Source organism: Bufo gargarizans, unplaced genomic scaffold (genome assembly GCF_014858855.1).
Source record: "Bufo gargarizans isolate SCDJY-AF-19 unplaced genomic scaffold, ASM1485885v1 original_scaffold_1514_pilon, whole genome shotgun sequence".
NCBI classification, from domain to species: domain Eukaryota; kingdom Metazoa; phylum Chordata; class Amphibia; order Anura; family Bufonidae; genus Bufo; species Bufo gargarizans.
The window spans coordinates 240,538-261,536 of NW_025334393.1; positions in this window are offsets into that span (position 1 = coordinate 240,538).

A 20,999-nucleotide genomic window follows, 5' to 3' on the forward strand; every position below is an offset into this window, starting at 1 on the left:
TTCCATTATTTTATTGCAGAAAACAATCAAGTTAAGTGGCAGTACGCGTGTTAACATTTTTCGGCGCGCAGGCCTTCATCAGACACTAAAAGTGCAAATTAGAGCAAGAAAATAATACAATGGCTGACGTCATAGCTATGTCCAAAATTAACTTGCAGATGCTGTGCGCTTCAAGTACCGGAATTCAGTCAGGGAGTGGAACGCACGGCAGCTGGAAGTTGCGTTCCACAGGCCGGAAGTAGTCCAGCCATGGAGCGCGAGCTAAGACTGTCAATGGGGGAAGGGGGGCCTAGGAAGAGAGGCTGGGTATATGTGTATACCCGGGGGATATAAGTAAACAGAAAGAGGAGAGGTGAAAGGGCAAGATGAAAGTAGTAACAGATAAATGAAACTCATGGAAAGATAAATAGATTAAATATACAAAGTCACTATAGATGGAAAATAAATAAAATAAAAATAGATGAAGGAAAGTAGTAGTAAATAAAGAAGAATCATAAAAGCAGAAATGACAGGTAGGACTAAAGACAATTGGCTGACAGTAAAAGCAGAATGCTACCAAAGGATACCCTTATGCAGCACCGGGTCCAAAGGGGCCTGTAATCAGAGAAAATGCAGGTGTCAACTCCATAAAACCATGTCACGTCTTACATATAAGGGCATAATCACAAACATAATAGAATAGTAACATGTCTATATGCACAGGTGGATTAATTAAAGGAGATTCTGTATCTCGTACTCCCTGTTCATTCCTTTAGGGGTAAAACTCTGTAGCGTATGGATCCAGTAGGCCTCCCTGAGTTTAAGTCTTTTCGATCTATTGCCACCCTTCGTGGAGGGGGAATCTGTTCAATGACTTGAAACTTGAGTTGAGCAATAGTAAGTTCTGCCGTCTAATGGTGGACTTGTGTTGGCAGATTCTCTCTTTAACACTTTGGGAGGTTTCACCTACATACACTAAACCGCACGGACATTTGATGAGATATACCACGTAATCTGAGTCACAGGAAAAATAAAACAAAAAACATTTACCGTATAGGGATGAGTTATGACTGCGCCCTTCTGAACATTCGAACATTGAAAACAGTGGAGGCATGGAAAAGTGCCTCTCCTCTGTGTTTGTAAGAACAGCGGTTACATGGGCCCTCACCTTACTAAAAGATCACGCAGGTTTTTTGGCCTACGGTTGCAGGGTAGTACAGTACTAAATTCTTCTATTCTTGGATATACCCTTTTCAATAGAGGCCAATGGCCCGGATGATATTCAGGACTTTCCTGGCACTGGGATGGAACGTGTGGACAAAAGGAATACGCTTGTTCACGTCCGTGGATTTTTTGCTTGTTATATGAAGAGGTTGTCAATGTATCTGATGGATAGCCACGGCCTTTAAACCGCTGTTTCATTTCCTCCATCCCTGTGACCTGATTGAGGGATCCTCAACTATGGTGTGTACTCTTTTTAATTGTGTTGATTCATCCCATGTGTAGTCCTGTAGTGTGACGCTCGTACCTGGACATACATCATGAGCCCCTGGAGCTTACAATCTAATGTCACTGTCTCTCCAACAATGTGTCCCTTCCATCATCCCTGTTCACAGAAGCCCCAGATCTAATCTTCCTATCATACATAATGTATCACTCTCATCATCCCTGGACCCAGGAGCTCAGAACCAATCTTTCCGCACACATTGGGTATAATGTCACAGCCTATTAAACTGTCAGTGTGGGAGAAAATCAATGTCTGTGTACACGGCAAATGTGGCCCCGGGTCAGATGTATTGTAATCCCAGAGCCTCCATAGATGAGCCTGCCTGTTTTCAGTAGAGAGAGGAATACTCAGCTGTTAAATCCCAATGTCCTCTCCAGTACACTTGTGCTCTCTGTACTCCTCTCATCCCTTCCAGACACTGCTCTGCCCCCTCCACATCTTCTTTCTCCTCCACACTCCTCTTTCTTTCCTCCAAGACCTTTCATCCCCTTCAGACTATCTTGTCCCCCTCTCTACCCTTTTCTCCTTTAGATTCCTTTGTCCCCCTTCAGATTCCTCTGTCCCCTCTTAGATTCCTCTGTTCCCCTTCATATTCCTCTGTCCTCTCTCAGATTCCTCTGTCCCCCTTTAGATTCCTCTGCCCCCTCTGAAGTACCTCATCCTCCTTTAGATTCCTCTGCCTCCTCTCAGATTCCTCTGTCCCCCTTCAGATTCCTCTGCCCCCCTCTCAGATTCCTCTGTCCCCCTTCAGATTCCTCTGTCCCCCTCTGAAGTACCTCATCCTCCTTTAGATGCATCTGTCCCCCCTCAGATTTCTCTGTGCCCCTTCGGATTCCTCTGTCCCCCCTCAGATTCCTCTGTGCCCCTTCAGATTCCTCTGTCCCCCTCTGAAGTACCTCATCCTCCTGTAGATTCCTCTGTCCCCTCTCAGATTCCTCTGTCCCCCTCTGAAGTACCTCATCCTCCTTTAGATTCCTCTGCCCCCTCTCAGATTCATCTGTCCCCCTTCAGATTCCTCTGTCCCCCTCTGAAGTACCTCATCCTCCTTTAGATGCATCTGTCCCCCCTCAGATTTCTCTGTGCCCCTTCAGATTCCTCTGTCCCCCCTCAGATTCCTCTGTGCTTCTTCAGATTCCTCTGTCCCCCTCTGAAGTACCTCATCCTCCTGTAGATTCCTCTGTCCACCTCCTGACTCCACTGTCCCCTCCACGATACTCTGACCCTACGCACTCCTCTTCGGAACAAAAGGATCAGACATGTTAGAATCCAACAAGCCCAATCCTTCATTCCCTGACATTGGGGGGTGGCCAATCATCTAATCTATATGACCACCTTTAGTGTTGCAGGACACTACATTATAGCTCTCTCTTCTACATGAGGGTCATGTCTTCTGCGGCATCTTTGTGATTTCCCCCCTCCCCTATATGCCTTAATATCTATAACAGATAAAGTACCATATTTACATTGCTGATAATATGACCAAAGTCTTTGTTGACTCTGTACCTTACACAGCGGCGCGGGATCTTTGTCTTCATGTGAACAATGTATACTACGTCAGATCTGTGGCGCACAAGTGATATGTGCACCCAGATCAGGGTTCCCACATATTTCTCATTATACAGACATTCAGAGGAGACCCTGTCTCATCATCTGTGACTCCACAATCCATGTGACATATACCTGCCAAGGGGAGGTTTACTGAGCAGCATGTGCTAGAACGGAACTTGAGCCCAGGGAGAGTGGGTTTTTGCTTGTTAGGGGTATAACACTTGTCAGTTGTTTTCTGATGCGTTTTCTTCCGTGCATCTGTCTGGCCGCCAGTGTCTAACATGCCTAGAGATCTGCGCCAAATATAGGTGCATTACTGACTCGTAAATTAAGGTTTCACAATGCTATTAAAGGGGTTTCTGACTTTGTTTTATACTGATCAGAGGGGGTCCTGGGTGTTGGATGAGCAGTTTGAGCTTACTAAGTACAGTCAGTACATTTCATGGTATCGCAGGTCCGCCCCATTTACTTGAATGGGACTGCGCTTGGGCTGGGCCACGTGACCAATGAATGTGATGTCCCTGACCGAGGGGTAAGCAGCTAGAAGCCCCACACTGTGGCCTTCTCAAACAGCTTATCGGCAGGGGTCCAGGGTATTGGACCCCCACCAATCAGATACTGATTACCTATTCAGAGGAGATGTCGTCAGTATCAAAAACCCCTTGAATAAGTGGCCATAAAATCCTTAAAGGGAGTGTCCTACGAAAAATATTCTACAAATTTCAAACCAGCCCCTGGATCTGAATACTTTTCTAATTGCATGTAATTAAGAATTTTGCATAGCCACTGAGTTATTCAATGAAATGTATCTGTACAGCGCGGCACATGCTCAGTTTCATCCTTCATCTGCCTCCTGAGCTGTAATCGGGAGAGCATGGACACGCCTCCTGAGCTGTGATAGGGAGAGCTGAGACACGCCCCATTAGCTGCAGAAATGTCATCTGTGCTGACATTGAACTGTGTTACATGAAAGTTCCCGGTGAGATTGGATGTCGCAGCCGTGTTAAAGTCTATATCCCGAAATCCGTCTGCAAACGGATATCTTTTTTTCCAGATCCATTAGACTGCAGCCCCAGCAACTAGGTGAGGGATTTATACTGACTTTACAGAAGCAAAATGGCAGGAAAGGTTTAAGAAAACACTTTTTAAGTCCTTTTGCATTTAGGATGCAATTGAAAAATAAAAAAAGTCAGTGCAAAGATATCCAAAGCCTTTGAAGAGTCTCTGTACTTTCACTCAATTTCATTTAGTCTATTAGATAATGGCGTAAATACAATATTTCTAAATTACTTCAGTGAAAAAATCAGCCTGCATCCACCTGAAAAATTCTGTAAAGTCACGGCCACTAGGGGTCTCATTGCCACCTAATTTGCAGTCCATTGCCTGCTGTCAGGCAAGATTTGTCCCTGGTAACAGAGACACAAAAGAGGGCTGAGAGGAAGTGGGGGCGTGTCAGAGTTAGCTGAGATCCTGAGCCTGATGAAGGGGCTGCTTCTGAATTCACAGGAGCCTCCTCCTGCCTTTCTGTAAGGGTTAGTTCTCCCTTCTTATCTGTTCTGTGAGCTCTGAACCTGAAAACAAACATAGTGGGAGGTAAGGGAAAGTAAGTCACAGCAGGACCGCCATGGTAGATTCCACAGAAGGGAGACACCCCCTGCTTCTGAGAGAAATGCATCTAGCTGTGCATCTGAAGAGGGGAATAATTAGGCTTAAAAACACATTAGGGAAGTCCAAAAAAAAGACCTGTTCCTTCACAGTTATGATTGTGCAAAGAAGCAAAGCCATTAGGAAACTTTTTTTTTAAACTCAGGTACGCTTTAAGTCACATAAACTGCATGACTTAGCGTGTTCCTGTGGATACCTGTAGCTATATAGTTGAAATAAAAAAAATTAATGGTCCCTTCAGGGACAGGTACCCAATGAGTTGTCACCTAAGACGGTAACTACTGCAGCTGCACAGAAACTTTTTACAGTGATTTTAAAATTGTAAAAGTGTTGTAATTTGCAGAAGTTTATGGTTTCCCTTGGGTTGTCAGCCATCAGAAAGTGGCTGCACTTCAGTATCTCTCCCAGGAATAACCTTCGATTGTTCCTGGTCAGACTTCCAACTAATTGCCAGTAGTAAATGAGTAAAATGAAGTAAATTAAAGCAGTTTTTATCATTCCTTGAATCTTGGGTTATTAGAAAGAGTTTTCTGGACTTAGGGTGAAAAAGCTAACGATGTAGACGCCATCTATGCTTTCCATGGCGTGGAGATGAGCAGATTGCTGGAGCTGAGGCCCTCAGTGCTGCTCACAGAATAGCAATGAAACATCCCGTGCTGCTTGGATTCATCTCTTCACAAGCTATTGCAATGTGAAGAAAATAGGGGCAATTATCGGGAGCAAACACTCATACAAAAGCTGCTTCCCGATAACTGGAGTGACACAGTGAACGGTCTGTTAGTAGATGGGAGGTATTTTCCTCCCAGCATATGCTGCAGAGACCGATGGCAGCAAGACGAGGTCCAGCACCGGATTTCTCTTGCCGATCCGGGCTTTGCGGACGCCCAACTCTCGTTAAAAGCAGCTAGAGTGTGGGAAAGGCTGTCGGAGTTAAGGTGTTTTGTACCTGTGTGGATGTTTGCAACCTGTCTGGGAGGACAGACTATGTTCAGGACTTGAACCCTTTCAAAGGATCTGCGCAAGGGGTGAGCACACACCAGGACTTACGCGGTACCTGCAGCACGGTGTGAACTGAACACCAGGACTGAACACAAGGTGAAGTTGTTTTGTGAAACCTGTCAATGTGAAAAAAAAACTAAACTAAAATCTTGTAAAGAATACTGTTGGGCCAACTTGTGTTTTAACTTATGGTCCGTGGTAGCGGAACCCATAACAGAATTCTTAGATAACCCAAACCTTGTATGCCGAACCTGAAAACACACGTTTGCTCATCCCTAGTAAAGAACTGTTTTTGTGCCTCTGTACTGCGTCCGCTCACCTGCCGACCAGAGTGAATCCCCCCACTGGCCTGTGTAAATGTACATAGAATCGCCTGACAAACGAGGGTCATTTCTCCGATGATCACATCTTTCATGCGGCACCAGAATTCTTTCTTGGCAGCACATCGTCCAGTGTTCAACGGGATCTGCTGTCGGATCTGTATGGGAAAGAACGATCGTACTAACAATCATCCATCCACACAGAGGAGATAAATGCAGCTAACGAGCGGGTAATGATCAGGAAGGGCTTTCTCGCTCTGCTGCTCTGTAGACAAGGACCTCGAGGCCTGGGAGACTCTTGTTCTGGGCACTGTCGCCTCAGCGTCTTTATTGCCGTTGTTCTGCTCAGATCCCATTGACTGTAATGCCATTTTTGACAAACTCTGTGGCGGACACCGTAAAGAGAGCCTCCAACACAGATGTGAACATGCTCTTATCATGAAAATTGTCAGCGATTCTGTGTTTTGGATGGGACATTTTTCTTTAGGATTTAATTACCGATGCATATCTGCCCAATGTCCCGCACCCATCACATACTGGAAAACTCTTTCTAATGGTTAAAGTGATAAATAACTACTTTCTGCTGGGACCCCACCAGTCTTGAGAACACGTCAGTGCCAAGGGACGGCCGTCTCGGATTTTTGGCGTTGTCTCTGTCACCAGTCAGGTGCCTCATCCTTCTCAGCAGCTGGACCCCTTCATCATGTAGCACCCGCGTGAAGTGTGCAGGTACTAGGTACAAAGTGCGGTGTGATGAGTCTCTCCCGGTTTCCACTCTGTATACTCTCTCCCGGTGTACACTCTGTATACTCTCTCCCGGTGTGCACTCTGTATACTCTCTCCCGGTGTGCACTCTGTATACTCTCTCCCGGTGTACACTCTGTATACTCTCTCCTGGTGTACACTCTGTATACTCTCTCCCGGTGTACACTCTGTATACTCTCTCCCGGTGTACACTCTGTATACTCTCTCCCTGTGTACACTCTGTATACTCTCTCCCGGTGTACACTCTGTATACTCTCTCCCTGTGTACACTCTGTATACTCTCTCCCGGTGTACACTCTGTATACTCTCTCCCGGTGTGCACTCTGTATACTCTCTCCCGGTGTACACTCTGTATACTCTCTCCCGGTGTACACTCTGTATACTCTCTCCCGGTGTACACTCTGTATACTCTCTCCCGGTGTACACTCTGTATACTCTCTCCCGGTGTACACTCTGTATACTCTCTCCCGGTGTACACTCTGTATACTCTCTCCCGGTGTGCACTCTGTATACTCTCTCCCGGTGTGCACTCTGTATACTCTCTCCCGGTGTGCACTCTGTATACTCTCTCCCGGTGTACACTCTGTATACTCTCTCCCGGTGCACACTCTGTATACTCTCTCCCGGTGTACACTCTGTATACTCTCTCCCGGTGTACACTCTGTATACTCTCTCCCGGTGTACACTCTGTATACTCTCTCCCGGTGTACACTCTGTATACTCTCTCCCGGTGTGCACTCTGTATACTCTCTCCCGGTGTGCACTCTGTATACTCTCTCCCGGTGTGCACTCTGTATACTCTCTCCCTGTGTGCACTCTGTATACTCTCTCCCGGTGTACACTCTGTATACTCTCTCCCGGTGTACACTCTGTATACTCTCTCCCGGTGTACACTCTGTATACTCTCTCCCGGTGTACACTCTGTATACTCTCTCCCGGTGTACACTCTGTATACTCTCTCCCGGTGTGCACTCTGTTTACTCTCTCCCTGTGTGCACTCTGTATACTCTCTCCCTGTGTGCACTCTGTATACTCTCTCCCTGTATGCACGCTATATACTCTCTCCCTCTGTGCACTCTGTATACTCTCTCCCGGTGTGCACTCTGTAGACCCTCTCCCGGGGTGCACTCTGTATATTCTCTCCCGGTGTGCACTCTGTAGACCCTCTCCCGGGGTGCACTCTGTATATTCTCTCCCGGGGTGCACTCTGTATACTCTCTCCTGGGGTGCCCTCTGTATACTCTCTCCCGGGGTGCACTCTGTATACTGTAGACCCTCTCCTGGCCTGCACTCTGTATACTGTAGACCCTCTCCCGACAGGCACTCTGTATACTGTATACCCTCTCCCGGCGTGCACTCTGTATACCCTCTCCCGACGGGCACTCTGTATACTGTAGAGTCTCCCGGCGTGCACTCTGTATACTGTAGACCCTCTCCCTACAGGCACTCTGTATACTGTAGACCCTCTCTCGGCGCGCACTCTGTATACTGTAGACCCTCTCCCGGCCCGCACTCTGTATACTGTAGACCCTCTCCCTACGGGCACTCTGTATACTGTAGACCCTCTCCCGTCTGGCACTCTGTATACTGTAGACCCTCTCCCGGCGTGCACTTTTTATACTGTAGACCCTCTCCCGGCGGGCACTCTGTATCCTGTAGACCCTCTCCTGGCCTGCACTCTGTATACTGTAGATCCTCTCCCGACTGGCACTCTGTATCCTGTAGACCCTCTCCTGGCCTGCACTCTGTATACTGTAGACCCTCTCCCTACGGGCACTCTGTATACTGTAGACCCTCTCCCGACGGGCACTCTGTATACTGTAGACCCTCTCTTGGCGTGCACTCTATATACTGTAGACCCTCTCCTGGCGTGCACTCTGTATACTGTAGACTCTCTCCCGGCGCGTACTCTGTATACTGTAGACCCTTTCCAACGGGCACTCTGTATACTGTAGACCCTCTCCCGGCGCCCACTCTGTATACTGTAGACCCTCTCCCTACAGGCACTCTGTATACTCTACACCCTCTCCTGGCGTGCACTCTATATATACTGTAGACCCTCTCCCGGCGTGCACTCTATATACTGTAGACCCTCTCCCGGCGTGCACTCTGTATACTGTAGACCCTCTCCCGACGGGCATTCTGTAGACTGTAGACCCTCTCCCTACAGGCACTCTGTATACTGTAGACCCTCTCCTGGCGTGCACTCTGTATACTGTAGACCCTCTCCCGGCGCCCACTCTGTATACTGTAGACTCTCTCCCGGCGCGCACTCTGTATACTGTAGACCCTCTCCCGGCGCCCACTCTGTATACTGTAGACCCTCTCCCGGCGCCCACTCTGTATACTGTAGACCCTCTTCCAACAGGCACTCTGTATACTGTAGACCCTCTCCCAGCACCCACTCTGTATACTGTAGACCCTCTCCCGGCGCCCACTCTGTATACTGTAGACCCTCTCCCTACAGGCACTCTGTATACTGTAGACCCTCTCCTGGCGTGCACTCTGTATACTGTAGACCCTCTCCTGGCGTGCACTCTGTATACTGTAGACCCTCTCCCGGCGCCCACTCTGTATACTGTAGACTCTCTCCCGGCGCGCACTCTGTATACTGTAGACCCTCTCCTGGCGTGCACTCTGTATACTGTAGACCCTCTCCTGGCGTGCACTCTGTATACTGTAGACCCTCTCCCGGCGCCCACTCTGTATACTGTAGACTCTCTCCCGGCGCGCACTCTGTATACTGTAGACCCTCTCCCGGTGTGCACTCTGTATACTATAGACCCTCTCCCAGCGCTCACTCTGTATACTGTAGACCCTCTCCCGGTGTGCACTCTGTATACTGTAGACCCTCTCCCGGCGCCCACTCTGTATACTGTAGACCCTCTCCCTACAGGCACTCTGTATACTGTAGACCCTCTCCTGGCGTGCACTCTGTATACTATAGACCCTCTCCCGACGGGCACTCTATATACTGTAGACCCTCTCCCGACGGGCATTCTGTATACTGTAGACCCTCTCCTGGCGTGCACTCTGTATACTGTAGACTCTCTCCCGGCGTGCACTCTGTATACTGTAGACCCTCTCCCGATGGGCACTCTGTATACTGTAGACCCTCTCCCGACGGGCACTCTGTATACTGTAGACCCTCTCCCGACGGGCATTCTGTATACTGTGGACCCTCTCCCGATGGGCATTCTGTATACTGTAGACCCTCTCCCGGTGTGCACTCTGTATACTATAGACCCTCTCCCAGCGCTCACTCTGTATACTGTAGACCCTCTCCCGATGGGCACTCTGTATACTGTAGACCCTCTCCCGATGGGCACTCTGTACACTGTAGACCCTCTCCCGATGGGCACTCTGTATACTATAGACCCTCTCCCGGCGCGCACTCTGTATACTGTAGACCCTCTCCCGATGGGTTTTCTGTATACTGTAGACCCTCTCCCGATGGGCACTCTGTATACTATAGACCCTCTCCCGGCGCTCACTCTGTATACTGTAGACCCTCTCCCGATGGGCACTCTGTATACTGTAGACCCTCTCCCGATGGGCACTCTGTATACTATAGACCCTCTCCCGGCACTCACTCTGTATACTGTAGACCCTCTCCAGGTGTGCTCTCTGTATACTGTGGACCCTCTCCCGATTGGCACTCTGTATACTGTAGACCCTCTCCCGATGGGCACTCTGTATACTTTGTGGGTGCAGGGCAGTGTTATTATTTTCTGTACTGTACTTCACTCTTGTCGTAGCCACAAGAATGTTTGGGGTTTAGCCCTCATCTGCACATTTCTGTGCTTTTCTTGTTGCATCAGAGGAAAAACTAAGTTTATTCACCTCCAGTAAATATGCGGAGGCTTCAACTGTTGGGTAATAATCTTCCTGCAGCTCCTCGGGCTGTGCGGCGCTCTAAATAGCAGTTAATGAGTACACATATTCCCAGTACCAGCGCTCACGTTGGCTTCCCCGCTTGTGAAATACCACGGATTTGTCAGCACTTTCACTTCAGACAATGTTTTATTCATTTATCTCTTGGGGCAGAAGGAATTTTATAATCCACTTATTATTCTATTAAAAGATTTCATTTCTAGTGATTTGAACTTCTACCCCTGTGTCTGTACCATAGTGTCGCAATCCGGCCCTAGCTCGGGCCTTCCGTGCCCAGTGTCACACTGGTCCTTTTGGTGCCATTGGCTGCTGAGTTGTTTCCAGAACTTCACCTTCCCTAACGCCGTAATTTTGAACTCTGCCAGCCCTGAACTCTGCCCACCTGGCTATGACTTCTGCCTTCTAATAATAATATTTTTTTATATATCACTAACTAGAAATGAGTGCCAACCTGGAATCTATTCTACCTGAATCAAAAGTTTCTTGAATTCTGTACTGTTTGGGTGAACATTGTTGTAGTGATTGGCACAGGGTGTAGACGTAGTAGTGTCTAGCACAGGGTGCAGATGTTGTAGTGACTGGCACAGGGTGTAGACGTAGTAGTGTCTAGCACAGGGTGCAGATGTTGTAGTGACTGGCACAGGGTGTAGACGTAGTAGTGTCTAGCACAGGGTGCAGATGTTGTAGTGACTGGCACAGGGTGTAGACGTAGTAGTGTCTAGCACAGGGTGCAGATGTTGTAGTGACTGGCACAGGGTGTAGACGTAGTGACTGGCACAGGGTGTAGACGTTGTAGTGTCTAGCACAGGGTGCAGATGTTGTAGTGACTGGCACAGGGTGTAGACGTAGTGACTGGCACAGGGTGTAGACGCTGTAGTGACTAGCACAGGGTGCAGATGTTGTAGTGACTGGCACAGGGTGGATGCATTGGTGTAGTGACTGGCACAGGGTGGATGTATTGGTGTAGTGACTGGCACAGGGTGGATGTATTGGTGTAGTGACTGGCAGAGGGTGCAGATGTTGTAGTGACTGGCACAGGGTGGATGCATTGGTGTAGTGACTGGCACAGGGTGTAGACGTTGTAGTGGCTGGCACAGGGTGTAGACGTTGTAGTGGCTGGCACAGGGTGTAGACTTTGTTGTAGTGACTGGCACAGGGTGGATGCATTGGTGTAGTGACTGGCACAGGGTGGATGTATTGGTGTAGTGACTGGCACAGGGTGGATGTATTGGTGTAGTGACTGGCACAGGGTGCAGATGTTGTAGTGACTGGCACAGGGTGGATGCATTGGTGTAGTGACTGGCACAGGGTGTAGACGTTGTAGTGGCTGGCACAGGGTGTAGACGTAGTGACTGGCACAAGGTGTAGACGCTGTAGTGACTAGCACAGGGTGCAGATGTTGTAGTGACTAGCACAGGGTGGATGCATTGGTGTAGTGACTGGCACAGGGTGTAGACTTTGTTGTAGTGACTGGCACAGGGTGGATGTATTGGTGTAGTGACAGGCACAGGGTGCAGATGTTGTTGTAGTGACTGGCACAGTGTGGATGCATTGGTGTAGTGACTGGCACAGGGTGGAGTCATTGGTGTAGTGACTGGCACAGGTTGTAGACTTTGTTGTGACTGGCACAGGGTGGATGTATTTGTGTAGTGACTGGCACAGGGTGGATGTATTTGTGTAGTGACTGGCACAGGGTGGATGCATTGGTGTAGTGATTGACACAGGGTGTAGACTTTGTTGTGACTGGCACAGGGTGGATGTATTTGTGTAGTGACTGGCACAGGGTGGATGTATTGGTGCAGTGACTGGCACAGGGTGTAGACTTTGTTGTAGTGACTGGCACAGGGTAGATGCATTGGTGTAGTGACTGGCACAGGGTGCAGATGTATTGGTGCAGTGACTGGCACAGGGTGTAGACTTTGTTGTAGTGACTGGCACAGGGTGGATGCATTGGTGTAGTGACTGGCACAGGGTGGATGTATTGGTGTAGTGACTGGCACAGGGTGGATGTATTGGTGTAGTGACTGGCACAGGGTGCAGATGTTGTAGTGACTGGCACAGGGTGGATGCATTGGTGTAGTGACTGGCACAGGGTGTAGACGTTGTAGTGGCTGGCACAGGGTGTAGACGTAGTGACTGGCACAAGGTGTAGACGCTGTAGTGACTAGCACAGGGTGCAGATGTTGTAGTGACTGGCACAGGGTGGATGCATTGGTGTAGTGACTGGCACAGGGTGTAGACTTTGTTGTAGTGACTGGCACAGGGTGGATGTATTGGTGTAGTGACAGGCACAGGGTGCAGATGTTGTTGTAGTGACTGGCACAGTGTGGATGCATTGGTGTAGTGACTGGCACAGGGTGGAGTCATTGGTGTAGTGACTGGCACAGGTTGTAGACTTTGTTGTGACTGGCACAGGGTGGATGTATTTGTGTAGTGACTGGCACAGGGTGGATGTATTTGTGTAGTGACTGGCACAGGGTGGATGCATTGGTGTAGTGATTGACACAGGGTGTAGACTTTGTTGTGACTGGCACAGGGTGGATGTATTTGTGTAGTGACTGGCACAGGGTGGATGTATTGGTGTAGTGACTGGCACAGGGTGTAGACTTTGTTGTAGTGACTGGCACAGGGTAGATGCATTGGTGTAGTGACTGGCACAGGGTGCAGATGTATTGGTGCAGTGACTGGCACAGGGTGTAGACTTTGTTGTAGTGACTGGCACAGGGTGGATGCATTGGTGTAGGGACTGGCACAGGGTGGATGAATTTGTGTAGTGACTGGCACAGGGTGGATGTATTTGTGTAGTGACTGGCACAGGGTGGATGTATTTGTGTAGTGACTGGCACAGGGTGGATGCATTGGTGTAGTGATTGACACAGGGTGTAGACTTTGTTGTGACTGGCACAGGGTGGATGTATTTGTGTAGTGACTAGCACAGGGTGGATGTATTGGTGTAGTGACTGGCACAGGGTGTAGACTTTGTTGTAGTGACTGGCACAGGGTAGATGCATTGGTGTAGTGACTGGCACAGGGTGCAGATGTATTGGTGCAGTGACTGGCACAGGGTGTAGACTTTGTTGTAGTGACTGGCACAGGGTGGATGCATTGGTGTAGGGACTGGCACAGGGTGGATGAATTGGTGTAGTGACTGGCACAGGTTGTAGACTTTGTTGTGACTGGCACAGGGTGGATGTATTGGTGTAGTGACTGGCACAGGGTGGATGTATTGGTGTAGTGACTGGCACAGGGTGGATGTATTGGTGTAGTGACTGGCACATGGTGTAGACTTTGTTGTAGTGGCTGGCACAGGGTGGATGCATTGTTGTAGTGACTGGCACAGGGTGGATGCATTGGTGTAGGGACTGGCACAGGGTGGATGAATTGGTGTAGGGACTGGCACAGGGTAGATGCATTGGTGTAGTGACTAGCACAGGGTGGATGTATTGGTGTAGTGACTGGCACAGGGTGTAGACTTTGTTGTAGTGACTGGCACAGGGTAGATGCATTGGTGTAGTGACTGGCACAGGGTGCAGATGTATTGGTGCAGTGACTGGCACAGGGTGTAGACTTTGTTGTAGTGACTGGCACAGGGTGGATGCATTGGTGTAGGGACTGGCACAGGGTGGATGAATTGGTGTAGTGACTGGCACAGGTTGTAGACTTTGTTGTGACTGGCACAGGGTGGATGTATTGGTGTAGTGACTGGCACAGGGTGGATGTATTGGTGTAGTGACTGGCACAGGGTGGATGTATTGGTGTAGTGACTGGCACATGGTGTAGACTTTGTTGTAGTGGCTGGCACAGGGTGGATGCATTGTTGTAGTGACTGGCACAGGGTGGATGCATTGGTGTAGGGACTGGCACAGGGTGGATGAATTGGTGTAGGGACTGGCACAGGGTAGATGCATTGGTGTAGTGACTGGCACAGGGTGGATGCATTGGTGTAGTGACTGGCACAGGGTGGATGGATTGGTGTAGTGACTGGCACAGTGTGGATGCATTGGTGTTTTTGAGGTGCAGGCGACATGAGAGAGCAAGTGGTTTCTTCAGCCCCTGTATTCAAAGATCAGCATTAAACATAAGCCAAAGATAGCGGGTGTGCTGCCCAGGATTTATGGTAATGCCACCCACTGATATGGAGAGATGTCAGGTTTCAGTAGGTTAGTAGAAGGAGAAAACACAAGTAGTTCAGTTTTTGAATTATCCAGTTTCAGATGGAGAGAGGACAAGATGTTAGAGGGAGCGGACAGAGAGTCACTGGTGTTCTGTAGCAGGGGCAGCATATAGTTGGGTGTTGTTGACATAGAGATGGTGCTGAAAACCATCTACTAATAGTCTGTTTGGTAGAGGAGGAGAGGACCATGTACTGAACCCTGAGGAACCCCAAAGGCAAGAGGGAGAGTACAGCCAGCTAATGAGACGCTGCAAGAGCGGCCAGAGAGATATGTAGAGAACTAAGTGCGCAGTGTGTTAAAGGGGTATTCCCATCTCAAACAATGGGGCATATCGCCCCATAGAAATGAATGGGTCCGGATTCAGTGCGGGTGCAATGCGTGAATTGAACGCATTGCACCCACAATGAATCCGGACCCATTCATTTCTATGGGGCTGTTCACATGAGCGGTGATTTTCACGCATCACTTGTGCGTTGAGTGAAAATCGCAGCTTGCTCCTCTTTGTGCGTTTTTCACGTAACGCAGGCCCCATAGAAGTGGGTCATCACATGATCCATCACATGATTTTTTACCACGGTGATGGATCATGTGATGACCGGAGTGACGTCACCACAGGTCTTGTTGCTACAAAAAGCTAAGATGAAGACAGAAGAGATGCCGGGCTGCGCGAGCAAGTAGACTAAGGTGAGTTACATTTATTTATTTATTTTTAACCCCTCCAGCGCTATTGTACTATGCAGTCTGTATTCAGAATGCTATTAGTTTCCCTTATAACCATGTTATAAGGGAAAATAATACAATCTACAGAACACCGATCCCAAGCCCGAACTTCTGTGAAGAACTTCGGGTTTGGGTACCAAACACGCGCAATTTTTCTCACGCGAGTGCAAAACGCATTGCAATGTTTTGCACTCGCGCACCCGCACATATGGTCACTAGTGCAGGTAGTTTGGTGAGAAGAAAAGAGGAGCCAGGAGAGGGACTGGAGAAGGCGTGAGGAAATATGGTCACTATTACGGGTAGTAGGGCAAGAAGAGAGGAACCAGGAGAGGAACTGAAGGAGGTATGAGGAAATAGGGTAACTAGTCCAGGTAGTAGGGTGAGAAGAAGAGAGGAGACAGGACATGGACTGGTGGAAGTGTGAGGGAATAGGGTCACTAGTGCAGGTAGTAGGGCGAGAAAAGCTGAAGGACTTCTTGTGTGATTGGGTCAAATGTAGAATTTGACCAGTTGAGGAGCTGGAGGAAAGGGGACAATGCTATTTGGAGACTGGGATACAATTTCATGCCTGATGTTTTCAGTTTTATCTTTGAAATAAGTGGTCAGATCTTCAGCATAGAGTTCAGTAATAGGCGCCTTCACTTTAGGACTAAAGTAGGGGTGAAATGTGAGACATTTTGGATTATTGGGTAGTGAAGAGATGAGAGAGGTGTAATAGGTCTGCGAAGTGGGGGGGGGGGGGGGGGCAGAGTTATAGGTTCACATAAACTTATAATGGAGGGAACCTTAGGGTCTAGGAAATTTTCTCCATAGGCTTTCTCCATGTGGGCCAGGCTATCATCCCTGACCCCAGGAGCTCACACTCTGAATTCTATATCTCATACACAGTATCACTCCCATCATCCCTGAACCCAGGAGCTCACAATATAATCTTATCACGTACACAATGTTTCGCCCCCATCATCTTCACTTGTGCTCGAAAACTAATCCATGTCTCATGTAGATTATCAAGTCCATATATTCTATCAGAAACTAACACTAACACCCCCATCTCATCTAATGTATCACTCCCATCATCCGTGTCCCCAGAATTCACAATTTAATCTCCCTTTTTACCATTAGAGTCACTTTCTATCAGTATTTGCAGCATGGCAGGAAATTCACAAGAGCACAGGGAGCAGTTATGTGGCCCCCGGTCAGACTGGACCCCAGAGGAGCCAGCGCGCCCCCACCAGGGAGAGGAGAGCAGTGGATGTGGAGCGGGGGCTGGGAGAATACTGTGTAGGCTATGGGGAATAAAGGGGCTTTCCATGGCGGAGACTCGCATTTAACTCCCAGTTTACCTCTGGTTTTAGGTGTTTTTTAGCCCCCAGGAGTAATGAGATAAGTAGTAACAGGGAAGGTAGGTGCTGTTCCTGTGATTACGGACATTATAATGCAGCATGTCTGAAATATATAAGTCTGCGGCCGCAGCAGCTCGGCTCTCTGTCCCCACCCTTTGGGCACCTGTGGTATTGCATCCTTTGGTCTCCCATTGTAGCTGATCACTAGGAGGTTGAGTAGAGGGGCTAATACTCCCATCATGTCAACCAGGTGGATTGGACCTATTGTCGTTTCACCTCAGCAAATGGCATTTATCACGTAGACGCAGTTAATACCAGTCTCTTACTAATGTATTGGGATTCTCCATATTGCCTCCTTTGCTGGCTGGATTATTTTTCTATCATATTACACACGGCTCGTTTCCTTGGTTACAACCACCCTGTAATCCAGCAGCGATGGTGGTGCTTGCACACTATAGGCCTCTCTGGTGGCCAGAACCGTGGCAGTGCACATAGACAGGCATGCGCAGCAGCTCCCATCCCGGTGGTCTGTAACCATGGAAATGAACCGTGTATAATGTGATAGAAAAATGAAGTGAGAGGACCCCTTTAATTGGTTTGTAATTGTGTCAGTTTGGATAGAGGTGGATTGGCCGCCAGGGGACTTTACAATTCTTTCACATCTTGTATGCAGCTTCCCAGGCATCTTCAGCGTCTCCGGTGAACCTGGACTGTGCAGGCGTCTTGGGAGCACCAACCGCAACACTTCAGATTAAAGCCAAGACTTGCAGAGTCAACCAGTGTTAGGGTGCGTTCACATGGAAGATCTGCAGCGGATCAGGAGAAAACCCCTGTGCAATGGGCATTCACAGCGGCATTGGGTCCTCCGCTGCTGTCACTCTGTGGATGTGGACAAAGCCCGCAGCGTAAATGAACATGGCGGAAGCCCCCGTGCAGACCACTCAGGAATGCTGTGAATCTCATCCTGCGGATTTACCACATGCAAATCTGCGGCAGCAAATCTTCAGTGCCTACTCCACGTGTGGATGGTCCAGTGTCCGGTGAGCCTGTAATACGGGAATGAAAAGACGGAAGCACGCTCTGGATACATGACGCTGAGGGACTGCTCCACCGCTGCTGGATTACAGGGGGGTGCTCCCTCAGGAAAGGCCATCTACACCAGAGAATGGAACGACATGATGGAGATACTGTCTGCACAAAGTAATGCGTTTTACTTCTAGATACATGGGACACGTCTTCTAAGAATGAGGAGGGCTCATCAGTTAAAGGGGTTGTCCACTACATATTGCCCCTGGCTCTGATGTCTGGTGGTTTGAAATTCCTAATTTCAGTTTACTGACAGGTCTGCGCTCCCTAAACAGCCACCAATTCACACCCATTTATGTTGTAGATTTCTACTCCTGCAGATTCTTCTGCTGCAAATGACATCCCATGTGGAGGAACCCTGACTGTCACAGTGACCTGGGTTAGGGCTGAGCAGTGGTCCGGTAAATGTACCCTGATCGATATGGCTCCAGCTGTAGATGCTCCACATCTGGGGCGGAGGAATGACGGAAGTGTTCCTGCCTTTCATCCCTCCTCTCTCCTCTTTGTAGCTCAGATTTCACAGAGCTGCTTCTCCTGGCCCTGACTCAATGTCACTACTCCTTCAGAGGAAAATCCTTCCTCTTAATTGTGTGTGCCCTGTGCAATTAGATGGAGACACAGTAAAGTACACGCTGGTGTTATATAAATGTGCTGCCGAGGGTGGAGCGAGTGGAAAGTTACAGTAAGAGAAGCACCTGGCGAGATCACAGCCTGTCTTATTTGAAGATGCTGATTCTCCGAATGCGGGAGCAGAGGCACCACAAACAGCGGGCGGCTACAAAGGAAACCCACAGCAGCCAGCCATAGTCATAATACATGAGTATACAGCCTGTTAACCCTCGCACAACCCAATGCCACCAGTGACAGCAGGCCAAGCTGGACAATGCCAGGATCATTTTACCTCATTCTGTTTGTAGGTAGATGGACAGTTATGTCAGGGGTCGGCCATACCCTTCAGGTGACTGTTGGGCAATCACCTTTTACTGACGTCTTTTCCTACTGCCTCCCATGCATATATGCTAGTAAGCCTATACTTGAGACTCATCTGTCCTGAGAACTGAAGAATCAGGTTTGTAGAAATCTTCTGCCGTCAAATGAGATTTAGGAGTCTCCTTACACAATAAGTGGACAGCCGTCCCTGCCAACATTTATCTAATATTTATGGCCATCTCAAAGGGGTTGTCTGTTAAAGTGTATAATAAGAGATGCTTACCTTTCTGATCCCCCGCCGGCCTTCTCCGACACTTCCGATCCCCCGCCACGCCTTCTCCGACACTTCCGATCCCCCGCCACGCCTGCTCTGACACTTCTGATCCCCCGCCATGCATGCTCCGACACTTCCGATCCCCCGCCGGTCTGTTCCGACACTTCCGATCCCCCGCCACGCCTGCATTGATACTTCTGATCCCCCGCCGGCCTGCTCTGACACTTCCGATCCCCCGCCACGCCTGCTCTGACACTTCTGATCCCCCGCCATGCATGCTCCGACACTTACGATCCCCCGCCGGTCTGTTCCGACACTTCCGATCCCCCGCCACGCCTGCTCCGACATTTCCGATCCCCGCCAGTCTGCTCCAACACTTCCAATCCCCCGCCACGCCTGCTCCGACATTTCCAATCCCCTCCGGCCCCTTCTTCCTGCTTCCGCTTGATTCAAGAAAGTGACTACTTCCTGCTTCCGCTTGATTCAAGAAAGTGACTGCTCAGCCAGCCAACACCTGCAGCAGTGACTAACCTCTGCTGATTGGCTGAGCACTCAATCTCTTGTGTCGAGGGACCATGAAGTAGACCCCCGTGTGTGACCCTGCGGGTGGCAGGGGGTTGGAGACATATGACTTTTTATTATTTTACACTATTCTGAGCTGTGGCCTTATTAAACAGGTCCATTGTTCCCAGCCTTACATTATGTGAGGCAGCGCCATTTATTCAGCTAATTGACTATTTTTAAATCCTCAGCTTTTCAGTCATCTCCAACTGTTATGAGGCTGAGACTGTTTTTGGTTTTCACACTCTTTGCTGCTTCAGTTATCTGGTGGCCGACTGCATTATCTGTAGATAGATATGAAGAGTGATCAGATGAATAGCACTTAATTATAAAGTCATTCCTTGCCATGGAAATTAACTTTATCACAAAACCATCATTTCCACTGCATTTCAGCCCTTCCACAAAATGACCTACCAACATTTCAGTGATCTTCTCATTAGCTCAGGAGAAAGTGTTAACTAGGACAATGTAGCTGATATCACTCTGTCATGCTGATTTAAATAGAAGAGCAGACAGGTTGCTTTAAAAGCAGCCATGGCTACCTCCAAGGGAGTTTGTGCAGTTGTTTTGCATCAAAAGGGCTTCACAGCCAAGGATATTGCTGTTTTTCAGATTGCACCTAAATCAACCATTAATCAGATTATGAAGAACTTCAAGGAGAGAGATTTATTTGCTGTGAAGAAGGCATCATGGTGCCCAAGAAAGCCGGCAAGTGCCAGGACTGTCTCCTAATGAGGATTCAGTCATGGGATCAGGTCAAAAACAGTACAGAGCTTCTTCAGGAGTGGCAGCAATCAGATGTAGGTGCCTCAAACACAGTGAGGTGAAGGCTTTTAAAGGATGGCCGGGCAGCAAAAAAGCCAAATATCTCCAAGAAAAACATCAAGGACAGATGGACATTCAGCAGGAAATACAGGGACTGGACTGCAGAGGAGGGGGCGAAAATTATTTTCTCTGGTGAAGCACCCTTCAGACAGTTTAGAACATCGGGAGAACAAAATTGAGACTGTCCTTGTTTGGGGTTGGTTCTCATCCGAGGGAGTGGGCTCACTCACAGTTTTTGCCATGAATAAAGAGTGGAATCAAAACCTCTTCAAAGAGCAACTCCTCCCTACCATCCCGAAGAAACTTCTCCTGACCATCCAGGAGAAACTTCTCCCAGCTATCCAGGAGGTGGAGAAACAAAACTCCAAGCATTGATTGGACAAGAATGGGTTGCCATCAGTCAGGATT